Source organism: Trachypithecus francoisi, unplaced genomic scaffold (genome assembly GCF_009764315.1).
Source record: "Trachypithecus francoisi isolate TF-2019V2 unplaced genomic scaffold, Tfra_2.0 Lachesis_group1, whole genome shotgun sequence".
Lineage (NCBI taxonomy): Eukaryota > Metazoa > Chordata > Mammalia > Primates > Cercopithecidae > Trachypithecus > Trachypithecus francoisi.
In genome coordinates, this window is record NW_022681454.1 from 162127413 (window position 1) to 162153473 (window position 26061).

Here is a 26061-nt window from a genome sequence, read left to right on the forward strand (position 1 = left end):
ATAATATCGGGTAAAGATGGAAAAGGTCTAGGTCAATGTTCCTGAAATAAATATTTAAGGGAAAAATAGCAAATTAAAAAATGTGAGAATCATGTTTATGCCCCTATTGCGAAGATGACTCTTTGTTATCTTAACAGGGCATTGTTTTTTATTCCATAAAAATTATTTAAAAATAAGTTCTTACCTTATATTTAAGACATAATTTTTTCTGCAATTTTATTTTATTTTGACAGATAAAAATTGCATATAAAGTATACAATGTGGTGTTTTGCTATACATATATGTTGTAAAATGATTACTGCAATCAAGCTAATTAACATATTCCCAACTCATAGTTACAGCTTGTGTGTGTGTGGTGAGAATACTTCAGGTCTACTGTCTTAGTAAATTTTATATATAGAACACAGTGTTATTATTTATAATCACCATACTGTCCATTAAACCTCCAAAATTTATTCAGCCTGAAACTTTGTACCCTTTGACCAATAGCTCCCCATTTCCTCCACTGTCCAAACCCTGGCAACCACCATTCTACCTTCTGTTTTATGAGTTTGACTTTTTTGCACTCCACATGTGTCAGATTGTGCCGTGTTTGTCTTTCTGTGCCTGGCTTATTTCACTTAAGATGATGTCCTCCAGCCTCATCAATGTTGTCACAAATTGCAGGATTTCCTTCTTTTTAAAGGCTGAATAATATTTCATTGTGGCGTGTGTGTGTGTATCACATTTTCTTCATGCATCTATCAACAGATGGGCAAAGGACATGAACAGACACTTTTCAAAAGAAGACATACATGTGGCCACCAAGGATATGAAAAATATGCTCAATATCACTAACCATGAGAGTAATGCAAATCAAAACCACAATGAGATACCATCTCACACCAGTCAGAATGGCTGGTGTGAGATGGTAACAGACAAAAAATAACAGGTGCTGGCGAGGTTGAGGAGAAAAGGAAATGCTTATACACTGCTGGTGGGAGTATAAATTAGTTCAACCATTGTGGGAAGCAGTATGGAAATTCCTCAAAGAACTAAATAGAGAACTATCATTTGACCCAGCAATCCCATTACTGGGTATATAGCCAAAGGAATATAAATCATTCTACTATAAAGACATATGTATGCATATGTTTACTACAGCACTATTCACAACAGCAAAGACATGGAATCAACCTAAATGCCCATCAGTGGTAGACTGGATAAAGAAAATGTGGCACATATACACCATGGAGTACTATGCAGCCAAAAAAAGTGAGATCATGTCCTCTGCAGGAACATGGATGGTGCTAGAGGCCATTATCCTTAACTAACTAACACAGGAACAGAAAGCCAAATACTGTATGTTCTCACTTATAATTGGCAGCCAAATAATGAGAACGTGTGGACAGGAGGAGGAAAACAACAGAAACTGCAGCCTACTGGAGGGAAGAAGGTTGGAGGCGGGAGAGGTTCAGGAGAAAAAAAAAAAAAAACTGTCAGATACTATGATTTGTACCCATGTAACAAAATAATCTGTATACTAAACCACCAAGTCACAAATTTACCTATATTACAAACCTGAACATGTACTCCTGCACCTAAAATAAAAGTTACAATATTTAAAAAAAAATCCAGATCCTTAGGTTGTTTCCAAATCTTGGCTGTTGTAGATAATGCTACCATGAACATGGGAGTGGAGATGTCTCTTCAGGATGCTGATTTCATTTCCTTTGTGTATATACCTGGAAGCAGGATTGTGCTGGATTTTATGCTAGTTCTATTTTTCTATTTTTTTTTTGTTTTTGTTTTTGTTTTTTTTTTGAGCAACCTTCATACTGTTTCCCATAGTGTCTGCACCAGATTCCATTCCCACCAACAGTGTACAAGAGTTTGTTTTTCTCCACACCGTTGCCAACGCTTAATCTTTTGTCTTTTTGATCATAGCCATGCTAACAGGTGTGAGGTCATATTTCATTGCTGTTTTGATTTGCATTTCTCTGATTAGTGATATCAAGTGCTTTTTCATGTATTCGTTGGCCATTTGTTTTCTTTGAAGAAATGTCTGTTCAAGTCCTTTGCCCATTTTGATATAGAGTTATTTGGAGGTATTGTTACTGAGTTTACTCAGTAAACTCAACTGAATTGAGTTTCTTATATATTATGGATATTAACTCCTTACCAGATTTATGGTTTGCTAATATTTTCTCCCATTTCATAGGTTGTCTCTTTACTCTGTTGACTGTTTCCTTTGCTTTGCAGAAGGTTTTAGTTTGATGCAATCCCATTTAACTATTTTTACTTTTGTTGCCTATGTTTTTCAGGTCGTATCAAAAAATCATTGCCTAACCAATGTCAATTTTTTTTTTATGTTTTCTTCTGATAGTTTTACAGTTTCATGTCTTACATTTAAACCTTGAATTCACTTTTAGTTGACTTTGTATGTGGAGTGAGGTTAAGAGTCTGCTTTCCTTCTTCTGCATATAAATATCCAGTTTTTCTAGTGCCATTTATTGAAGAAACTGTCCTTTCCCCATTATATAATTTGGGCACCCTTGTTGAAGACCAACTGACCATATATGTGTAGGTTTATTTCTGGGTTCTCTACTATGTTTCATTGGTCTATATGTCTGCTTTTATGCAAGTATCTTACTTCTCTCATTACTGTTTTATAGTTCTCAGTGTGTCCAGATTTTTCACTTCCTTGATTAAATTTCTTTTTAGGTATTTTATTGATTTTATGCTATTGTAAATGGGATTGTTTTCTTAATTTCTTTTTCATATAGTCCATTGTTAGTGTACAGAAACACAACTTTTGTATGTTGATTTTGTATCCTGCTACTTTACTGAATTTGTTTATTAGATTTTTTGTGGAGTCGTTAGGTCTTTCTATATAAAAGATCATATCATCTGTAAACAGAGACTATTTTACTTCTTCCTTTTGTGATTTGAATCCCTTTTATTCCTTTGTCTTGCCTAATTGCTCTGGCTAGGACCTCCTGTACTATGTTGAATTTCTGATCTTAGAGGAAAAGCTTTTAGTTATTCACTGTTTATGATGTTAGCTGTGGGCTTGTCATATATGCCTTTAGTATATTGAGGTACATTTATTTGATACCTAATTTGTCGAGAATTCTTATGAAAGGATGTCAGTTTTTTCAAATGTTCTTTCTGCATCTATGAAGATGATCAGATAATATTTATCCCTCATCCTGTTAATGGGGTATGTCACATTTATTGATTCGCATATGTTGAATTATTCTTGCATCACAGGGATAAATCTCACTTGATCCTGGTGTATGATCCTTTTAATATGCTATGAATTTGGTTTGCTAGTATTTTGTTGTGGGAAAATATAATGTTACATGCATAGTTGCCTGCAACCTAAGCCAGTGCCTAATAAATGAAAGGCTTTGCACTCTTACTTGAACAAATTCCTTGTTTCCAGTACTTTACTATTCATTGAAAGCCAGGAAGTACTGGGACAAAGAAATTATTCGAGTTGATAATAAAAGAGTAAACAGCATACTCATTATTAGCAGCGGACTTTCTCATTCTCTCTCCCTGATAGGACTTTAACTCTCCTCTCCCTGATAGGACTTTAACTCTCCTCTCCCTGATAGGACTTTAACTCTCCTCTATATATTTCAGCCCTAATGTACTTATCATATAGTCTTTAGGAACAAGAGAAAAGACCAAGTAGAATATGTACAAAACTAAAATAAATATAGAGATATTTCTTTTTGTTTCATTAGGAAAAGTTAGGAGGATGAGAAACAGTGAAATCTAAGATATTGTTCCTACAATATTTTGCTATGTGTATGGTATGGATGAAAAAAGTGAAATATCCTTTATAGTTATCTAAAAAGGATGTGAAAGTGAATAGATGATGCTGAAACTAAAAAATTTTATTCTAGATCAGTGCTTCTCAAACACTAATGTGCATACAAATCACCTGAGGAGTTTTCCAAAGCACATTTTGATTCAGCAGGTCTGGGCTGGGGACTGAGATTCCACAATCCCAAAGAGCTCCCAGGTTATACTGATACTGCTGGTCTGCACATCACACTTGGAATAGAAAGGTTCTAGATTACACAGACTGTCATCTTGGTGCACCAGATTTATTTCCTAGCCCTGGTTCCTCTGGAAATATTTCCAGTACACCAATCAGTTTGATGGAGTTGGATAAAGAGGGAGAGTCAAGATTTACTTCACTTGAAAAGAATATTTATTTTCCATTTAAGGCTAATGGACTAATGGACTAAATATTACACATCTCAGCCCTTGGGATATCTGTGATATTATTCTTTTTCTACCAATGTGCTTTTACTCTATACTTCTGCTCTGCTTGGTGGCCACTGGGACCTCGTCTGCTTACCAAGCCTAGTTCTCATGTCTACTCTCCTTCAATCTCTTTTCTTTCCTCCAACCTTCCAATCCAAACTGAGGTGGCGGTATTCCCATCACCAAGAAAGGCATAGTTTCCATTTTTTCTCCACCAGTTATAGTATATGCAATTAAATTTTCTGAGCCTAAAATTTCTCATCTCTGAAATAAGGAGCATGAAATTCTGTGCGTGGGTGCATATGAAGCTAATGAAATGGCACATAAAGTGTCTAACACAAAGAAGGAACCAAATAAGTATCAGATTCTATCCCTATCCCACTTTTATTTTGTCCCAGTCCAATGTGGTTTTGCATAATTGGAAATCATTATGTATAGACATCAGGTAAAATCTAGCCCCAGCTTATGTAGTACTCTAAGACCCTCAAGTTTTTTTTTTTTTTTTACCTCGTCTTCAGTTTTAATTTAAAGCAATTAAAATTAATACATTCAGATTTCAACAAAGTGTAAGCATCCCTCTGCTAAACCACTGTATTGTTATAGTGTGGGTTAAGAATGCCAATAGGCATGGAACAGATGCCAGATAACCAAGATGATACTTTTACTGGGTCTGGCATTAAACAAAGAAATGTGTTCATAAATCATCTTTCTTGGGTTTCAACCAAACATTGTTATTTTGGATTTTGTCATCTTTTCATTTAAATTTCTACTTAGTCCTTCATTAGGGTATGTGTTAACAATCTTAACACATTTCCTTCATGAAAAGTTGGAGGTACAAAATAAATGTCACTTTTAAGGCATCTAAGGAATTGTTTTCTATCTTAATCACCAAGCATGGCAGAAACATTGCTTACAATGTCTTCTATTTCAATCTGTGGTTTGTTTCTGCCATCCAAAAATGAGTAAACTTTAGTTTCACCCAGCTGTGTTTCTGAATATGAATGTGGACCATGTGTGATGGAAAATCCTGCGATGGCTGAGAATATGGATAAACTTGAGGGGGACTGTTTGATGGAAAGTCATTATATAATGTATATTTTCATTCATTTATTTAACAAACATTTATTCTAGGCCAGAACTAACAACACAATGGTGAGCAAAATATTCCCTCAACAAAGTACCCATGCACACACACACAAAGAAGCTACACATTTATTTGGAATGTCTAGTAGAGTTTCCCCCTTTCTTAGCTATTTTACACCAGTTCCAATATAGCTGGTTTATATAATAATAAATATTTATGATAAAAATTTGACAAATTCTAATTGACAAGAAGATAGATATGTTTGTTTTGGCAACTATTTCTATTTGGTAATAGATTCCAAATGTATTGAATTGTCTCTAAAAGATGTAGGAACACAGGACATACTGTTCATGATGTATAACAAAAACAATAGTTTCAAATTTTTATGACACTAGTTTCTCAAGTGGTTTTACAACCATTATCTTCTTTAATTTTCACAACATCCTTATGAGTAGTGTGTGTGTGACGATGAGAATATGTGAGTGTGTGTGTGGAAGAGAGACTGTGTGTGTGTGTGTGTGGTGTGTGTGTGTGTGTGTCCGTGTAGGAGAGGAAATGATTAACCCATTTCATAGATGAGGTGTAACTAACAATGTAGCTTCAGTTATACTGGCAGGTCACAGAAAAGAGATTTGCAACCAGCCTTATGCCTTCTGTCTACTGACCCACACCTGTCTACTGACCCACACCTTTTTATGAAGTAGGGATTGCAGCCACCCCTCAGCATTTCAATGCCATCATGTCTAAGGATGAAGGCACTCTTAGATAGAAGAGAAAAGGGTGGGGGCCTGGGATCCAGTCCCCAGCACAGGCACTGAGTGTGCCCCTGGCCCCAGGAGTTTAATTCTGAGCACTCAGGACAGTATGAGGAGCAGCCTGTCATTTTCGGAGACACCAGCTGAGGGAGCCTTGGACACAATACCTGATGAAAAGCTCCCTGAGCCCAGGGTGGAACCAGGCGGCCCACGCCTGCTCTTAGGAGCCAAGTTTCCCAAACAATGTCAGAGTTAGCTTGGGGAATCTTCTTAGCACTCTTAAGAGGCCAGATCTGAGATTTCCACACAATGACATATTACTTTAAAGTATTGGATCCACGGTCCTTTGCATTGGTAGAATGTCAGGAAAATAGTATTAGCTAGATAAACTTCTTTCCCTGAAACCAAATACAGTCGTATTGTTCACTATTATGGGTCTATCTGCATTAAAGTTGCTGTTTAAATGTTACCAATCGGCTCATATTTTGGTAACTTTGTTCGTGTTGGAAAGAAATGTCTTGAGAAACTTTTATTCAGCCAGAGTGTTTGAGCACTTTAAGATATCTTTAGTATACTACATCACTTCTCCAGGTCCTCAAGAGACCTGGGAAAAAAAAAAGAAAAAGGAAAAAAAAAAAAGGCTTTCTATCTAAGCAGTGCCCAAAAAACTACTATTTCTGGCCCCACAAAAAAGAAAGCTGAGACCCTTTACCCCTTGATTCCAGTATTACCAAACTCATGGTAAACCATTAGGAATTGGGTATATCCTAAGTTTATATAGCAACTCCCTTCTTAAGAATACAGAGAACATTTTTTTTTGCACACCTCATTACCTCACAATTGAGCCTCAACTTGAGATTCCTTTGCCCAGCAAAGTACAGAATTCACCACTGTCGGGATGCTGGACCCAGTTTGTTTTGCTGTCGTTCATCATTAATTTGGGAATTGTGGGAGGGAGAGGAGGAGTGAGTCCTTCTCTTTACTTTAGAACTGGTAAAACTGAGATAGCCAGAGATTTCTACAACTGCCAAGCTAAAATGTAAGTGGAATCATTGTGCAAGTATGGATTAGAACACAGTACTGGGTTTGAACGGCAAACCCAGTTTCTGATCATATGGCTGCCCAGTGCTCCTGGTGGCAGAGCTGATTGCTTCCTGGGTTCAAATGGGTTGTACTTTCCAGGGCACTCTGGACATCCATGGAACAAGCCTCATTTAAACATTAGAGGTCTTTCAAACTCTCATACAACAAATCATCGTCAGTTCAGTCTCTCAATTCTCCATTAATTCTTTTGTGGAGTTAAAAAATATTTTCTCCTGAATTTCCTTAAGAACAAAATCAAATGTTCCCTCAGGGTAAGGAGACATAGCTAGGGGTACCATGCAGTAAGAGGGTGAGTAAAAAGGAAAAGTCTAGTATCCGAGACAGTCTCTTTGCAGAGCTGTGCTTCTGCTCGGAAGACATTTGTCAATGCCTACAGACATTTTGCTTGTCACAACTGGGAGAGGGGTGTACTAGAGAGTAGAAGCCAGAGAAGCTGCTAAACATCCCACAGTGCCCTGGACACCCCCCGATGACAAAGAATTCTCCAGCCCAAAATGCCAGCAGTGCTGACGTTGAAGAATGTGGGTGTGTAGATATAAACGACAATCTGCTAAGCTTTCAAATGATGGCAGCTAGAAAGGTCTTCAAGAGTCTAGGGATTTGGAAAATTCTGACATCATGATAATCTATCCCCAATGGAGACATTCTTTGAAGACCACATAGGCAATCACTTGATCAAATGCCACCTAAAAAATTGAAATATTTTTCACGTTTTGCTTCGTTTGCTGGAACACACCAATATACTTTCACCCTTGAAGAAAAGGAACTGTTTATGTCATTCAGTAGCAGCCCTGCTTGGCTAAAGCAGCAGACAGCTCACCAGATTTCACTGGAAAGACTGCCCAAGCCAGGCTCTGCCAGCGACTCCAAAGTGCAGGGAGGCTTCAGTACTAGGGAGAACGGATATGAAGGCATTTATGAAGGACAGCCGTGCCAACATCTCCCAACTTTTCCATTTTTTCTCAAACCTCAGCTTGCCTTGTGCATGGCTAAGGTTATCTATCCCTGGCCAGTCGCTTTTTTCCCTATTCTACCTCTCCCCTGCTGTACCAATTCCCTAACTAGTGCTACTAAGACTAAGGATTTCACCACCTCCTCCCATTTTCCACCACGCAGAAATCCACAAAACTGAGTTCAGAGAACTCTCCTGCCATTCTCAATAGCCAAAAAACTGAGTCACCACTTGGCCTAACAGCACTCAGATGATTCATGAAAATGCGGTGGAGCGCTCTTCACGGGGTGCAGGGGAGATTCAAGTGGGAAGGTAAGGCTGCAAGCAGGACGGGAAGTGGACAGGAGATGAGACTGCGAGGCGTGTCTCAAGAAGGGAGTCTCCTGGTGCCTTTCTCCAGGGCTAAAGCCCTTGAGGCAGAAACTCGGTTGAGTCATTCTGAAGTCAAATCTGGTGCTAACTGGCACTCTTGAATCTGGGTCAGTCTTGATGGGGTCTAGGAATGTCTGCTGAGTGTCCATTCCTCTCAGCAGTTTGTGAGACTGAGAGCCACTGCTCTGCTTTTCTTCTCCCTTGACCTCATTCCCAGTTTCCTACCGGGATCATTGGGAGTCCTGAGAGTTTGGATTCGTGAAAAATTCCTGGAACCAAACACCCTGAGCTATGAAGCTGGCCCATTATTCTGAGAATTTTCAAATGTTGAAGAAATGTGGGGTTGGAAAAGACAGGAGCACCTTAAAGAAGATTTACTCACCTAGTCACACCCAGATGGTTGTCTGCAGATTTTTATAGAGAAATAGAAATAGTTTCAGATACTTTTTTTTTTTTTTTTTTTTGAGACAGAGTCTCACTCTGTTACCCAGGCTGGAGTGCAGTGGTGTGCTCACCTCACTGCAACCTCTGCCTCCTGGGTTCAAGCCATTCTCATACCTCAGCCTCTGAAGTAGCTGGGACTACAGGTGCCCGCCACAACGCCCAGCTAATTTTTGTATTTTTTTAGAGATGAGGTTTTGCCATGTTGGCCAGGCTGGTCTCGAACTCCTGACCTCAAGTGATCTGCCCGCCTCAGCCTCCCAAAGTGCTGGGATTACAGGCGTAAGCCACCACACCTGGCCGAGTTTCAGATACTTTTTAAGCATACTCTGGTTATCATTCTTCTCAGATTACTTCACGAAATTCAAATGTCCTAAATGTAGAAAGAGCAAAATGGTTTTTTTAAAAAAATAGCCTTGTTTAATCTCTATCAGAAACAGCTTCAAGTAAAATTATTTTCCTCCAGCCACTTCTTCTTTCAAGTATTCTCCTATATGAAACACTCAATTTGCAACTCTAGATGAAATTACTGAATCAATTTGTGGAACTTTCATCTGTTCCTTGACAGTGAGTTTTCATGTTTGTGTCAAAATGAACTTAATGCCAGGGGTATCTGTAAAACACTAGATAATAGGACAAAAGTTCCTAAAGTCAAAAAGGCCATTGTCAAGCACAACTGTACTGGTTCGTCAGAGCTGGCTCCCTTACCAGGGAAAGTTTGCGTCGCTTCTAAAGTGCTTTACCATACTGTAATTTGTCATTCTTGATTGTAATGTATGGTAAATTATGCTTCTAGAAAGTTATCACTCTGATCCACGTCTGATCTAATGAGAACAGCTGCATCCACTGCAGGCTGAGTGCTTGTCAGCTTATTCCCTCAGGGCCAGACAGGTGTGGTCTAAGCTCCAATTTAGGTAGGAGACCTCCAGGGAAAGTCCAGGTGCTTCAGGAAGCTCCAAGATGAGATCAGAAATTGGCCCCAATCCCTCTGAGTCAGAATTCTGAGTCATCTTTTTTTTAAGGTGATTTTTTTGTCTGTTTCCTCCCGCGACTATCAGTGCCTATACTTTACAGTAAAGTGTTCTATAACTGTGAAATCTTTCCTGGGATAACCCAGTCCACTGTACCCACTCCCACCAACCCCCACCAGTAAAAACGATAGATCTACTGCTGAGTCAATTTCTTCATATTTAAAAGCTCAAGAAAGGGGAGAACAAGTTGAAATTTCTATTCAGAGCTGACACTCCATATTAAAGATAGGAAAGAAAAGTTTGGGGAGTTGCTAAGGATGAGAGGCATTGTTGATAAATTATCTTGAGATCCAGATATTAGTTGAGCCTCACTCGCAACTGAAAGAATCAAGCCTAATGGACTTTTCTGCCCAGTGCCAGACTGGAAAGATTTAAACTCTCGAAGGTCTCTAAGGATTCCCAACTGCTTTCCCTCTCATGATCCTCTTTGCTCCTGTTCTGTATACCTGCATGCTGCCTCCTTTGGCCCCATGTCCACCTAAGTGTAAAACCCAGCTCTTCACCAGTTTTTACAAGGACTTCCATTTGCACCAAATGTCACATGGTGGAAGAATTTACTGAAGCCTCCAGGATTGGCACACTTAAAAGTTCTTTCCCCAGGTTGACTGGAAGTCTTAACCACTCAGGCCGGGCTCAGTGGCTCATGCCTGTAATCCCAGGGCTTTGGGAGGCCAAGGCAGGGGTATCACCTGAGGTCAGGAGTTTGAGACCAGCCTGGCCAACATGGTGAAACCCCATCTCTACTAAACCTACAAAGAAAAATTAGCTTGGTGTGGTGGCAGGCGCCTGTAATCGCAGCTATTTGGGAGGCTGAGGGAGGAGAACCACTTGAACCCGGGAAATGGAGGTTGCAGTGAGCCAAGATTGTGCCATTGCACTCCAGTCTGGGCAACAAGAGCACAACTCTGTCTCAAAAAACAGTCTTAATGACTACACAAAAGTCTCAATATCCACTTATCCCCAGTGCATACCTAAGTATTTTTTCCAAAAAATAGCATTATTCCTCAGAAAAATTCTGAGCCAGTTAGAACCACCTTGTTAAAATACCATCAGAAATTCACAAGGAAAATGTTGGTTTTCTGTACAGTAATGGCACGACAAGAATTCCCTTCTACTTGTATCATCTATTAAATAACGAAATATTTAGTGGCTTTTAAGTAGCAGGAAATAAGGTTTTGAATTTTGTTTTTCCAGTTGGAGTAAGGAACAATTCTTTATGATTATCCTAGAGAACCAGGAAGAAAATGAGCAAGGGACTGGCTGGGCTTCTAGGAGATGTCTGTGGCACGCAGTAGGATCCTGGTAATAACTGACCTACTCTATGACTAAGCAAACCTGTACTTCAGCATAGGGTAGAACACCATGGAGTGAAGAATGGGATAAAGGAGGTGAAGAAGAGTATGCAGTCTTTACTCAGAAGGGGTCCTAGAAAGTGGTTTTGTTTTGTTTTGTTTTGAGAGCGAGTTTCACTCTTGTTGCCCAGGCTGGACTGCAATGGCACGATCTCGGCTCACTGCCACCTCCTCCCCCCAGGTTCAAGCAACTCTCCTGCCTCAGCCTCCTGAGTAGCTGGGATTACCGGCCTGTGCCACCACACCCAGCGAATTTTGCACTTTTAGTAGAGACAGAGTTTCGCCAAGTTGGCCAAGCTGGTCTCGAACTCCTGACCTCAGGTGACCCATCTGCCTCAGCCTCCCAAAGTGCTAGGATTATAGGCGTGAGCCACCACACCTGGCCGAAAGTGTGTATTTTCTATCATATCATTCTCTCAGACCCTCCTGGCTTCTCTCCAAAAGATTTACTGTAACGGTTCCTCCCACTCAATGGTGTTAGAGTGATGTCAGTGATACTGTGAGTCTGCATGCCAAAGTACACAACTTAGGACTCTATAGTCAGACGATGGGTTCATATCCCAGTGAGCCAGATACCATTTAGCTATAAGTGGGTCCTCGTTCTCCCTAAGCCTGTATTTCCTGTATTTCCCAGTTTACAAAGAGGAGATCATAATACATCCCTATGAAACTGATGTGGGTATTAAAGACATAAGTGCATAGTATAGCCCACACTTAGTAAAAGGTAGTCACAATGTTACTACTATAGATTCTTTCTCATCACCAGTAAAAATGACCTTTCATGAAAATCTCACCTCCAACCCTGTGTATAATCTCAGAAACTCACTCAATAACATCAACTCAAATTTTATGTATGACTAACTCTTATTTCTGTATAATATTGATGTATCTTTTTAAACTGTACTTTGAGAAATTCCAAAATATGGTATGATTTTTACTGTAAAATTCCTGGCCTGAGATGTCATTATATCTTCTTTCCTAAAAGAATAATTTAATTACATTTCCTTTTATGTTAACGACTGAATTTATTATTAATTTGGCCCCCAGGAAATGTTCAATGTTATCTGTGGAGAATGAAAAGGAAATAAAAGACAAGGCTTTGAAGCAATAAAAATATTATCCTAAGAAGTCACTTGTGTATTTGAGAAATAACTTCCAAAATATGGATGAGTGAAATGCTACTCTTAGGCTACGCTTGGTACTATTATGGATTTATTTATTTATTTATTGAGACGGAGTCTCGCTGTGTCACCCAGGCTGCAGTGCAGTGGCATGATCTCAGCTCACTGCAACCTCCACCTCCCAGGTTCAAGCGACTCTCCTGCCTCAGCCTCCTGAGTAGCTGGGATTACAGGTGCATACCACCTGTAATCGCACCTGTAAGATTTAGTAGCTATGGGGTTTTAGTAGATACGGGGTTTCACCATGTTGGTCAGGCTTGTGTTGAACTCCAGACCTCATGATCCGCCCGCCTCAGCCTCCCAAATTGCTGGGATTCCAGGTGTGAGCCACCATGCCCAGGCTGTTACGCATTTTTATGGGCTGAAGGGGTCATGAGGAAGAGTCCCAACTATACCATAGAACATGTCTGTGAGATCTCAGTTAACAGGAGAAGAACAACAGTATTGTCATAAAAAGACGAGAAACTTTACTTAGAACCTAAAGTACCTGGGAGTGTTTTTACTTTGAGACCTCAAAAACCGGTTAAGTCATGCTAAAATGTGCCTCAAAAAAACAATTGTTGGAAGATGAATACAAAATAGAATAAAATGATCTGTTCCTAAGATTCAGGAGCTCCACTGCATGGAGATCACCAAGTTGCAGCAAACGATCAAGTAAGATCTTATTTGACTTGACCCTCACTCTTCTTCTATTATGGCTATGCCTTATATATCATAGCACTCCTATAGAATTAGTCATTTGAAGTATTTTTTAAAAACTCATCTTTATCTACAATGTGTATCTTTTCTAACTCAGTCTGCTGGTCTGTCTAGAAGCCAAGGTAGAAAGACTACTGCTATTATACTGTGTGGGGCAACAAGCCCTACAGGACCAAACTTGAAGAGGAATCTAGGTCATTGTCCTGACAGATCTGAGCTTTAAAATTTTGAAGAGACCTACTTGTCTCGAACCACCCCAAATAGTCACATGAATTAAGGCTTTGCTCCCGAGATTTATAGTTGAATAAAATGCAATGTCATTTGCCTCTTCCTTAAAAAAAAAAAAAGTCAACTATGCACAAATTACTACAAGAGACTTCATAAAGTATAACACACAATAAAATTACTGGTTCCCCAATAATCTTCTCTATAAATTTTATTTTATAGGCTCTGGTGGATTGTTAAAAATCATGATGATATACTTTTAAATGTTTATGGTTAATTTCATCTCATACTTTCATCAGATTTTCCCTCTCCATTCTTCTAAGCTCTCATCTCTCCTACTAAGCTTTTTTCCAACACAGCTAAAGGTTCTTGGATTCTTTCAAACATCGTGGGCTCCAGCTTCTCTCTGCTGGATCTGTTCTAATTAGAGAGGAAGAGAGACCTCTCAGCTCTACCTTTTCTACTCAGCATATATCTGGTCAGCCAAGAAAAGTACTTTGTTTAGTAAAGAGATTACCAGTCACCAGGCAAAAAAAAAAAAAAAAAGGAAGACGGGTCCAATCAAAAGTTCAGCTTTGAAATTCAGACCAAAAGTACATGCTCTGTTCACACGCAACCTCAGCCTTTCCCAGCCACCTCTCTTGGCAAGTTATAATCTAGCCCAGAAACTGGAGGAAGACGCCAAAAAGCAAGATGATTTCAGTCAAATTGGTCATCCACAGATAATCAAAATGCAAATATACATCTCCACTCCAACAAACACAGGAAGTCCCCAATTTTAAAAAGTAGTGAATTACAGTGTACTTGACCGCCAGGTGTTTAGAACCAATCTGGAACCCTTAGTGTTACAAAGCAGGCCCACCAAAACTCCCATGTCAGTCCCAACAACTTGGTTGTGTTGGGTGCTCTATGTACATCTGTGTTTAAAATGAAAAAATAGAAAAAAAAAACCATTGCAATTATAATGATTAAAAATTTTTAAAGACATAAAGTGATTTTGTGTTATTGTTTTTCCAAAGTGCTATGCTGTGGAAAGACGTTTAGTTAGATGAGTTTACTGGAGGCTTATAGAAAGAGGACCACCTGGGTAGTTTCACAGCCTTGGATGTTAATGGCCTCTTCATTTTAGGTGTAGCATTATTCACTCTTAAATTTGTCAGTCACAACTAGGAAAATACTTGAAAGAACAAATAAGAAGTAGAGGTTGTGTATAAAGGAGTTGTTGATTTATTTTTAAATAAATGGACAAACTTTTTAAAAGAGGAAAAAATAAAAATGAAATAGAGAGGGAAGGTAAGGAGATGGTTAAGGATAGTATAAGTAGGAGTGAAAAGGACTTTGACTAAGGTGGAATTTGATGATCAGTTATTAGTCAAAAGCTGAATAAAGAAATAGATGTGGCTACAAGCACGGCATGTGAAAGCTTAGAATAAGTTTTACCTTAGTCCCAAGGTGATACCATCATTCCTGACAGTTTGTTCCTGGACAGAGCAAACAGGATGATGTTCATGAAGTAGCCTTAAAACAGATGTGTTAAGGGAAGTAGTATCCTACTAACACTTAACAAATCAAATGTTTGTAACACAGAGAATGAATGTCTTTTCAGAACCTTGTATAGAGCTTAATGAAACCGGTATAGTGAAAGAGCATCATTTGTAGTCAGACCAAAGAGGACTTGAATTCTGGTTCATGTGATATTAGATCAAATGATCTAACCTCTCTAGTGCTGAATTGGGATATATTACAAATGAGCATTCAGTAAGTCATCTCGAAGATATTATATACAGATGGTGTCAACTAGACATTCAATAACTGACAGTTATTAGGCTCCTGAAGTCTGCCAGTGATGCCTTACAGGTTGTGTCAGTGATATCCTTGTAGTGTTTGAACCTATAAAGAATTCAGTAGATATTTTACACCCGTAGGATGTTAAAGATGATAATAGATCAAGAACAGGATTAACATAACTAATTCTATGTGGAATTGTCAGAGTTGCTATGGAAACTTTGCTAAGGTTATGACTTTCAAAAAAGAGTCTCAATTAACAGAATCTTCTTAGAGAGTAAACTGTTTCATGTAAATGAATTATCTGTTTTGTAGCTAAAGGTCAAATGCATTTGAACTAGTCATTTGGGGATTTGTTTTCCCAAAGGAATGATAAATGACTAATCCAAAAGACTATGGATTAGAGAAATTGACTAGATGTCATTAAAGACCCCAAATAAATGTTTGCTGTCCTTGACCTCCATGAGGATAAATTGTGGTGGCGCCTGCGGTTATCTGCTGTCTTTTATTGAATCAGTAACTTGGTCTCTTTAACAATACCTGTTTATGTGCATGCCTAGAACCAATTAAATACTGGGCTATTTTAAGTTTCCCAATGCAGCTATATTTTGGCAAGTGTGGAAGAATAAATTAGACACTTTTCCAAAGCATAGTGATGTACTGAGATCTGTACTATGTAATAAACATGGGATGATGCCTCAGCCTGTGCTATGGTGGGGCCCGGGGTCTTCTTTCCTGTGCTAGTTCACATCATTTATGATAAATGCTTAAAAGACTTTGAAGTCTTTGTCCAAAACACTTATTATGTATAATTATATAGATGAGCATTTATTAAAGTAAGTATATTGGCATTTTAGTGCCAAAACCATCCCTTTCTATAGATGTTAGCAGTTTTCATTTAAAGCGTGGTTGTAGGAGTAGATGTGTTAACCCATTTATAGTGAAGCAAGACAGGGTCTACAGATTGCTATAACAATGTCCTTGGCTCTTTAAAGTGAATATGGATATGAATTCAGTTATGAGAGTGCAGGATCTAAGAAACCTAAAAATAAAAATCTGGCCTACACTGTATTGTTTTTGTCTACTCAACAGAATACCAGAGTGAGGGTAGAAAAACTACCTATCAGGTACTGTGCTCACTACTTGAGTGCCAAAATTATTTGTGTACACTAAACCCCAGCAACATGCAATTTACTACCCTTGTAACCAACCTGCACATGTAATGTACCCTGTGAACCTGAAATAAAAGTTGAAAAGCAAAACAAAACAAACAAAACAGAATAGCCAACTTTCAGTTATCACCAAAGCAACCCATACCATGCTTGTGTTGTTATAAAGGTACTGCTGATACTAATTAGATTTCTTGGTAGCTTAAGTATACTATTTATACTCCATTTAAATCATGTTTATAGACTTTCTGTACATTCTACAAAAATGAAAATGTCTTGAGTACCTATTCTATGGATTTCAAGATGAATGAGACACACTCCTAGCTGTGAGAAGTCCATTGTCTAATAGAAGAGAAATATGCAGAATATACATTATATTACAAATATCTTAAGTGCTATAAAGATACTGTAAACCTACTGCTATGGAAACTTCAGTGAGGGTGTAATTATTTATTCCTTGGGAATCCAGAAACATATTACTGAAGCAGCATTTAAAGTGGGCCTGGAAGGACAGAAGTAGCTTGCCAGGCAGGCGAGCAGGTCTGTTGTCCTGGGGTGACTACTGAAAGAACCAAATGTGTTTCTATGTAGGGAACACTTGTCTTCTGTATGAGGTTGGCATGGTTCACTCATCAAAATGTATAATGAGTTAAGAGCCTGAAGAAATCACTTTTGGATATTTCATCCCAGAGAGAATAAACAGTGGCACTTCCCATGGAGGGCAGCAGCATAGGTAGCTTAGGTTGGTACTTCAGGGTCACCTCTTGACAATGGAAATACAAGTCTTATAGATTTGGTCCTATAGATTTCCTCACCAATTCCAAGTATAGACTAACTTGACCTTGTTTAAAAAAAAAATTACAATTTGCCATCTCTCTGACTTGGAGAAAGTAAGACAAAATATCTAGGTTTTTATGTTTCTTTAAACTGTGCTTATCTCATTTAACCTTAAAGGTATTTAATTGAGTCAATCCATCCTTAAAGCCCAATATATTCAATATAGCACTTTTACTCTTTTCAACATGTTGTCATCAATGGTAAATCTAATAAAAATTGAATATTTTTTAATGGGAGAAAAAAATTACACCATAAGCAGAGTCAAAGAATCAACAAATAATTGAGAAAAGGATTTGAAGCATGATTGACAGAGAGATAATTGTGTTACAGTCAGAATTGTCACAGATGAATTTTTTTAAAGACAACTCTGGCAAAGATAATGAAAGGGATTTCTATGTGAGATAATGCTCAGCTTAATTTATAATTAAATATAAATGAAAACCATAAAAATATACCATATATTATTTATCAGATTGGCAAGTATACAAAACTTTAATACTACCTAGAATTAGCAAGAGTGTGGGGAAACAGGCACTCTCATAAATTCAGGGATGGATCCACATTTGTGCCTGAAACTCATACAGTTTTTGGAGACTTCTTTAAGAAAAAGAATACAATATTAAGCATGCTCTTGAATTTTTATTTAGAATGAGCATGATTGTAATAAATTGTAAATTTTTAAAACAAAACAAATACCACAAACATTGCAAAATCTAGAATAATAACATAATATTTATTGATGTACTTCTGGCATACCTCTCTACTAACTTTTCCCTATGGTTTTGATACATACTTTCTGAGTATCATTTCATACAACAATTTTATAATACATTGTGTAGAGAGAATATAAGTCATTTTTCATCCAGCATGGTTGGCCAAAAAAAATTTTTATTTTTGATATTTAAAAAAGTTTCTTCAGTTTCACAACTTATTGGAAATTTATAATTTTTAGGATAGCTGATAAATTTGAAAAAAACTCTAAAAAGTTTATTTCACATATGATCTATGATATTTCAGGGAATTTCAAGTATGGTTACATAGTAACCAATCAATGTTAAGACCATTTCAATTGATGGCACTTCTTTGTAGTTGATATCATTGTCACAGTGGTGTGTTATGAGCTTTACGTTATTGTCCATGCCAGTATTTCTGTCAAATCAATAAGAACTTCATCATTTTTGATGTATTTATATGATTTGCTCTTCTTTATAAACATGATTATCAAATAATCCAAGAGCCTACGTGCTACTCCTATAAGAAAAAATTTGTGTCCTTTTAATAAATTACTGCTTTTCAAGATGATGAATTTTTTTAACAAGGTACATCTTTTTAAAAAATATAAATAACATTTATATTATTGAATAGCAATAGGTGATACTCTCTGTATCTGCAACATTTTGGAACCACTGGCTTATTTGTTAAATCCAGTCCATGACAGTCTCCAAACACCAGAAAAAATTTTAGTTCACTTCATTCTTCGATGCCTCATCAAAATATTCTACAAGATCTGAAACATCCTGCTCCTCCTCATTGTCTTCTGGGTTTGGTGCTTTTCTATTCAAGACTTGCCATGGGAACTGTTTGGCTAACTTCCTGAGCTTGTTAAGCTGTCAGCACCAAGCTGACTTAATATTCCAGGAAGCATTTGTGTGATTGGTTTGGCTTCTGCATGACTGGTAACTGCAAAGGTGTTAGCAGAGAGAGACGGACTAGAGAGAGGAGCAGAGGTAATTGCAAAGATGTTGGGGCAGAAAGAGGTTAGACTTTGGGATTGCTGAAATGAAAAACTGTCCCATCTTCACCTCTTTAATACCAGCTATATTATTCACAGACAGTTTTGTTAGAGAACTCTGAAGCTTTCTGTCATCTGCTGTAACTCTCTAGGTTCCACCTTTGTTTTGCAAGCTGTACCCTCGCCCCCTATCTGGACCAGGGCCTGAAGTTTGGCTTTCTTGATTCACACTGTTGGTAACTCCAAAGCAGGGAGGGTCTTCCAACACCAGCATACAGCAACGGCAAAATCACAATTCACTTCTGTATATCAAAATAATTCCATAGATCCCACCACTTGGTTTTGTATTTCACTGACTCTCAATCTGAATTTTATTTCTTTAATAAATAATTTTAAAGATGACAAAAAAATTCTTCCTATATGTTGACATCAAGGGTCTGTAATTCCTTATTATATTGAAACTTTCTAAAAGGTCTTTATAAAATTCTGTTAAAATAACATATCCCAACTCAACTTCTCCAAGCCTGATCCACAAAACAGCCAATAGCCACTCCAAATCCATGTGGCAAGTAAGGGTTACGTGTAACCATGAAGAATTCAGAGTTAAGAGATGGTAGTCATAACCAATTGTGGTTGAAATGTCTTACTTTTGCTAATTTTACAAAAACATTAGAAACGTCTACACATTTTAACGGCTTATGCAGGGCCTTGGAGGAAGACCATACAAGTGAGAAGATTTGAGGCTGACAATAAATTGGCTTACTATAAATACTCCTCAGTACACCCTTATGGTGAAAGTCAAAATTCTAATCATCTATTTGAAGGACAAGTTGGCAGCATCTACCAAAATTGAGAATTAAACATCCTTGGATCCAACACTTCCATTTCTACTAATTCACTGTTACAGATAGACTATCACAGACAAACAAAACATTTTGTACAAAAATATTCCATGAAGCATTGTTTGTAACAGATGAAAAAATGGAAGTGCCATAAGTAGAGGAATAGTGCAAGTAATAATGGATATCTACAATACAATATGCTATGCAGTTATTAAAAAGAGCAAGTTAGCCAGGCATGGTGACACACACCTGTAGTCTTAGCTACTCCAGAGGCCGAGGCAAGAGGATCACTTGAGGCCATGAGTTCAAGGTTGTAGTACACTGTGACTGCATCGGTGAATAGCCATTGCACTCCTGCCTGGGCAATAGAGCCAGACCCTGTGTCTACAGAAATTTTTTAAATAAAAAGAATAAGTTAAATCTTTCTATGTATGTCACCATGAAATATATCCAAGTTGTATTTCAATTTGAAAAAGTAGTTTAAAACAGTGCATGTGTGTATATATACACATGTGTATGATATACACACACATGCATGTATACACACATGTATATATACACATGCACTGTTTTAGACTTTTTCAAATATGTGTGTGTATTATACACACACATACACATGTGTATACACACATATATACATACACACTAAACTGTGTGGGTGTATACATATATAAACTGTGTGTATTAATAGTTTGGCCACAATTTAGTTTATATATTATATTTATACAAATTTTTCAACAGTTACATGTTGTACCATTCCTAGTGGCTATTTTGGGGGATTAGACTAAAAGGACAGAGGACTTCTACTTACAAATCTTGTGTATTTTTACTCTATTCCTCTCCCCCTTTTAAGCAAAATGTTTTACTTTCATAATAAAAAATTATAGCTGCTGCTCAAATCAATTTCTATGACTTCTCAAGCTTAAATTACCTTCCCTCTTTAAACTCATCTTTTTAAAACAATAAATAAATGAAAATATTTGAGAACCTCTGCTTGTAAATCATATATACCATTTTTAGCTTTTAGTTGAGGTCTTGTTTTTTATTCCTCTATTTTAATTGCAATCTCTGACCAGAACTTTAGGAAAAACATGAACCCAGAGTTTCTCAGGATTTCTTAAATAATGCCTTAACATAATTAAATATAATGATGATTGAGTAATCAGAACCATTTCAGTATATTTTGTTCAAAAATCAGAATAGTTTTATATTGGGGGTAGCATCATGATTAAAGAGAGGATGCAAAGAAAGTCTAACCTGCAAGCAGTTACCAACAGGACACAAGAGACTAAAAGACTTCTAGTCATCTCAGGAGAGAATGATGGGAGTATTCTAGAATACTTGCCAGAGTGTCTTCCTTAAAAAGAAAAAGGTAACTCCTAAAGACGGCTGTGATATCTATGGTGCAATGTCGACTTTGCCTGGGGAGAGAGGGGAACGTCCAGGCTTGCCAGTGAGCTGTCTTTAACATAATATGATGCAAGGATATTAAGAAATCAATGATTTATTGCTATTTCCTTGTGTCTCCGTGTTTTTTCTTCTGCAAGTTTGGATTTGCCTTAGGCTCTTCTTTTTTTAAAAAAAAAATAATCTTAGCTAGTTATAACATAGGTCCAAAATTCCTAGCTTTTTGAGAAATTTGTTAATCCATTAAATATGTTTCTATAGGCACAACAGATTACACATAGAGGGAAAGAGGCATCTCTCCCATCCCAGGAGACTGAATGCCTTGTTTTAGAGCAGAACAGCTTGTGCACAAATGGCCCCCAGGTGAATAAGATTCATGAGTGGTCATTTTGGTCATCTTTAGTCCAGAAGACCTCTAAGGCATTAGCTCAGTTTGTATATCATCAGAAAGCAATGATTCATAAACTTCAATGTGTAGAATGCCATGAATAGCCTGTTAGAAAGAACCACCCTCTACCACTGCCACTATCACCACCACCCATTCCTGATTCAGGACCACATTGACAAACCTGCCTTGGAACTTTGGGTTTACGCTAGAGAAAATTCACATGCACAAAGCCAAATCAAACTCCCATTCCTCTCTTTGAATAGATCCAACCCTCTGCTTCCTGATCTGTATTAAATTTTTAAAAAAAGAATAAAAATACATTGTCTGATAATCTAACATGCCCAGGTTAGCTTAAATAATAGAATTTGAATGCAAGGACACAGGAGATATCAAAGAAAGCAAAGTGTCAGCAATTGCACAACTTGATTTGGAGAAATGGGAATTCATTCCTTGCTGGAAAAGAATAGTTCAGGGGCTCCAGGGGCCAAGAGTAGCTTTTTGAGATCCAAAAGCACAGAGATCCAAAAGCATGAGCGTATTAATGAGCTCATGACTACTCATCTCTACTTTTCTATCTCTTCATGATTTCCTCCTACCTCTTAATCTACCTTCCCTCTACTTGGTTTTCCATGGCATAACTTCTGTCTTCTAAGGGCCAACTTCCAGAGCCTCTCTATTTTCTAACCACTCAATCTAACCAAGACAGGAGGGGATAATAGGGCCGGGCAACCACCCTCCAGCATAGAGCACTCTTGTGACTCCTGGTGAGTCTGTGGATATTAATGTTTGAGTCAGACAGTTGGTCTGGCCAGTCAGGGCAAGAGTACAGAGTCACAAGGTCCAAAGCATGGCAACTAAGCATCAAAAACCCTTCAGGGTGAGATTTTGGAATGGACAGATATCTGTCAAAAGAGAGTTATGTACTTGCCAGGCACTTTGGAGGCCACTTATTCACCCAGCCATTCCACCATTTGTTGAATGTCTACTAAGGGTTAAACACTAGAAACAAACACTGGTTAAGACATAGACTCTGAACTCCAGGACCTTAGAGTCCAGGGAGAGTGGTTAACAAGTAAATCAACAAATATCACCCAGTGTGACAACTGGCAAAAGAGAAATGTGTTCAGGTCTAGGGAACCCAGAGAAACAGGGAATACAAAAGACTCTGTATGTGAACTTTGAGCGAAGTTCCATTAATTAGATGAAGTCAAGAGGGAAGGGAACCCATGGAGAAATATTGCCATGTATGAGGGTACAATGGGATTTGCCTGTGTTCAGCGGACTTAACTCTAGCTGTGTTGCTCAGAGTATCCTGAGCTTGTCTTTGTTGTACTCATTTCCAGACTCTGTTTTAGCCATTTCGGATGTTATTAGGAAAATTGAAATATAAATTACCTTAAAAGCAAGAGACTATTAGTACCCACAGAACTGCAGAAAAACATGGTTTCTGGAGGACAGCTTTGGGAAGAAACATACCAACTTGAATATACATAGAGAGAGAGAAAGAGACAAGGTCTCACTCTGTCACTCAGGCTGGAGTGCAGTGGCATGATCATGGCTCACTGCAGCCTCGACCTCCCAGGCTCAAGCAGTCCTCCCACCTCAGCCTCCTGAGTAGGTGGGACTACAGGCATGCACCACCATGCCCAGCTAATTAAAAAAAAAAAATGCAGAGACAAGGTCTTGATTTGTTGCCCAGTCTGGTCTTGAACTCCCAAGCTCAAGAGATCCTCCAACCTTGGCCTCCCAAAGTGCTGGGATTATAATGTGAGCCATCATACCTGGCCCTGAATGTGTTAAAACTACACAGTGATACCCCAGTCATGGATTAACCACTGTAAATAGAAATTGTTTCTATCGAATACACATTCATCTCTAATTTATGGACTGACAATGGAGAATCTTTTAAAGAGCGTAAGCAACCCAATGCCATCAAAACTTCCAAGTTTATCAACATTTTAATAGACCAGTTAAATATTCTTGACCTAAGTTACAACTAAAAGTGTCTCAGGATTTATTTTTCTGAGAAAACATACAGCAGTTTTTTTGTTCATCTAAAAATCTTTATATTGTAAACTTTATATCACAAAGTACTTTAAGGCTGTTGATGTGCTTCTTAGTAGACTTGCAGAAGAGTGATCAAATGTTATACAGATGAAAATGTGTCCAGTTAATTATGAATGTATAATTTTATCAATGACATTTTATTACCATTCATCAATAACTTCAGGAAAGACCTATTTTTCAAAATTCTGAAAAGTGCAGCTTGTTCTGTGTTAGGCACAGCTGCTTAAATGTGTTCATTACGTTTCGTTTGGGATGTTTCTTGTTATTTTCGTAGTAGCCCTCACATTACAATGCATTTTTGCAAGGTGGTAGGGATAGGTGTTATTCTCTTCATTACAAATGAGGCAAGTAAGGTTCAAAAAAATTAAGTAACATGCCCAATGTTACACAGCTAGTAAAAGTTGAACTTGTGCATTCTTTCCACATTTGCCATCCTCACAGGATGCAAAAAGGTTCCATAGTAAAAGTGGTTTGGAAAACTTCGGATGAAACAAAAATTAAATAGTTCTTTTTAAAAAATTGCAGGCATCTCAGTGAATGGATATACATGAATGTGCTTCATAAATCTCTAAGTAGAGAGATAGAGTCTGCAGCATTTCCCAAACATACTTGAGTATAAATCCCTTTTATATCCAGAAATATCTCATGGTATTAATCATGAAACATAATCTGGAAAAAACTACTGCACATTATTAGACTTCTTCTCATGTAGTAATTGAAAATAACTCTGAAAACTCTGCCTTAGGAAAGTAATTCATGAGAGCTGCAGTGAGAAACAAGAAAGGAAAGAAAATAAACAAGCCTGACAAATTCTACAGAAGCTGAGGGGTTAGACAGTAACATCAGTAGTGTCACACAAACCAAGAAGGACAAAAAGACACTTGAGATTCATCACAAGCCAAATTTTCCTCTGGATCAAGGACAGCTGTAGGGACCAAGAGTAAACCATATATCCATTATCTTTATGTTTCTCAGTTCTACTTTAAGCAAGAAATGTAGCCAACCAAAGGAAATGTCTCAATTTATCTATGAAACACACAACACCCAGAAAAATCTCATAAAATCTTATACGTGGAACACGTAACATGGCCAGTTTAACAATCAGCCAAACAATCTGCAAAAATGATATAACAGTGCCTGAATTTGAACATCTCTAGACATAACAATTAGAGCATAGTTACATTACCAGACTAACAACGCTTGATTGAGGCATACAGAGAATTTGGAAGACACAAAGAGCATATGTCCATAGAGCTTAAGTTTGTTATGTTGCAATATGAATATTAATAGTGCATGGGATTTAATAGCAAGAAAGTTACATAAAGTGCATGTCTCTGAGAATTCCTGCTGTCAGTGACTGGAAAGGATCCCACTGGGGAAATGCTTGCTACCTAACAATGCCATTGGTGGTGACTCATCCAAAATTCCGACACAGGCCTAATGAGCTTCTGAGAGAATGCCTGGCAGACTCAGTCCTATTCAGTGTGTTAAATAGAGGGTAAGAAACAAAGTTCTCAACTGATACAGTTTTCTGTAAAGCTCTATTGTTTCTGCAAGTTAAGATATACTATTACATTGGTCAAAGGATATTTGATCTTCCAGCCACCACTCTGGTTAACTGGAGAAAGGAAAAACACCACAAAGTGAGTTTGCTTTTTTGTTTGTCAAAGTCTTTGTACTCTGATGCCTTCTTTGGAATATCAAATACAAACTCCCCTTCCAGTTCAGAGCATGACCAAGGGGGTAATTAACTGAGCTCTAAATGTAATGTTTCTGGTGGTCACTTCAAGTCATTCTAACCAATTAATCAATCTCCCGGTGCTCTGACTTGGATCCTATGTTTTTAGCCTTTGGAACAGTGGTTCTCAAGCCTGGCTGCCCATTAAATTCATGTGGGGCATTAAAAAAAAAAATACCCATGCCTAGACCCCACCCTGGACCAACTAGATAGAATCTCTAGGGATAGAACTTCTGTGTTTGTGAAAAGTTTTCTAGGTGATTCTAAATAAAGTCAAAAGCCTCCAAAAACTGCTGTTAAGTTCATGTCCAGCTACTGAGTATCTAACCTAGTCTCCAATGAGTGATCTAAAAATCTCAAAGAATTAAGCATGAAAAAAATGCCTCCACCAGTGATTGCCATACAGCTGGCTGTTTGGGACCAGCATATAAGACATTAGAAGACAGGCCCATGTTGAAGCAAGGAAATGTGAGGACTGTGATCGGTGTTGGTCAGTAGGATCCAGGGAATGACTCACAGACTGGGCAAGGGAGCCTGGACTGAACGTGGGCTCTGCAGAGCTGTCTGGACACACTGGGCTTGGTGCATCTGGGGACCAGCAGTTGGCATGTTTGTTCTATCCAGTCTCTGTAGCTGC

The 26061-nt window shown here is 38.0% G+C and overlaps 1 protein-coding gene and 1 pseudogene across 5 annotated transcripts in view; one reads left to right on the forward strand and one right to left on the reverse strand.

Moving 5' to 3' along the window:
* Positions 1 to 26061, forward strand: part of PALLD (palladin, cytoskeletal associated protein) — a 422012-nt gene that overhangs the window by 72449 nt on the left and 323502 nt on the right. The window lies entirely within an intron of this gene.
* Positions 18711 to 24773, reverse strand: LOC117086109 (annotated as a pseudogene).